General features: G+C 39.5%; 1 non-coding gene across 1 annotated transcript; it reads right to left on the bottom strand.

The window, feature by feature from the left end:
* Positions 1 to 250: 250 nt before the first annotated feature.
* On the bottom strand, positions 251 to 357 carry LOC141624200 (small nucleolar RNA R71). The gene has a single exon (XR_012534011.1). It is a non-coding gene; the product is annotated as a small nucleolar RNA R71 (small nucleolar RNA).
* Positions 358 to 877: the final 520 nt, after the last annotated feature.

Raw genomic sequence — 877 nt, forward strand, 5'->3', positions numbered from 1 at the left:
AAGCCAATTTGGGGGGATGCCTAGTGAAGACCCTCACTCTCACATGGAGACTTTTTGTGATTATTGTGATGCGATTTCTCAAACCGTTGTAACTCAAGACCAAATTCGATGGGTCTTATTTCCTTTTTCTCTAATTGGCACCGCAAAATAATGGTTGAAAGGCCTTGATAAGGCTACTCTCGGAATTGACTCTTGGAAGAAATTGGCTCTAGCTTTCTACAAAAAGTTCTACCCACCGGAAAAGACTTACATGCTAAGAGCTCAAATTACGGGCTTTAAGCAAAGAGATGAAGAATCAATGTATGAAGCATGGGAGCGATTCAAAGGAATTTGTCGCTCATGTCCTCATCATGGACTTAGGGAGTGGTTCTTGGTACAATAATTTTAGAACGGTCTTTATGAAGACTCAAGAAATATTCTCAACATGGGATCAAATAGAATGTTCACCGAAGTTGACGACAAACAAACTTGGAACAAGAGTGAGGAAATGGCGGTCCATAATTCACAATATAGTAGACCTCGCAAGGCTACTAGAGGAGGAAAGCATGAAGTTGACTCTATTACTCAATTGGGTGCTCAACTTAGTGCTCACATTGATACCATCAATTTGAAGTTCGAAAAAGCTATGGCTAGACTTGAAGAAGTCTCAAAATCACCAAAGCAACATGTTAATGCCATGACGGCATCTTCATCAATCCCAAGTGGGATATGTGAGAATTGTGGAACTTTGGGACATGACCAAAGTGAATGTAGGGGAATAAATGAACAAGTGAATGCTTTTCAAGCATACAAGAGTTGTACCCCTTATTCAAATTATTACAATGAAAACACCAAATCCAACCCAAATCTCTCATACAAAAGCCAAAATGTTCAAAAC

This window comes from Silene latifolia, chromosome X (assembly GCF_048544455.1).
Source record: "Silene latifolia isolate original U9 population chromosome X, ASM4854445v1, whole genome shotgun sequence".
NCBI lineage: Eukaryota > Viridiplantae > Streptophyta > Magnoliopsida > Caryophyllales > Caryophyllaceae > Silene > Silene latifolia.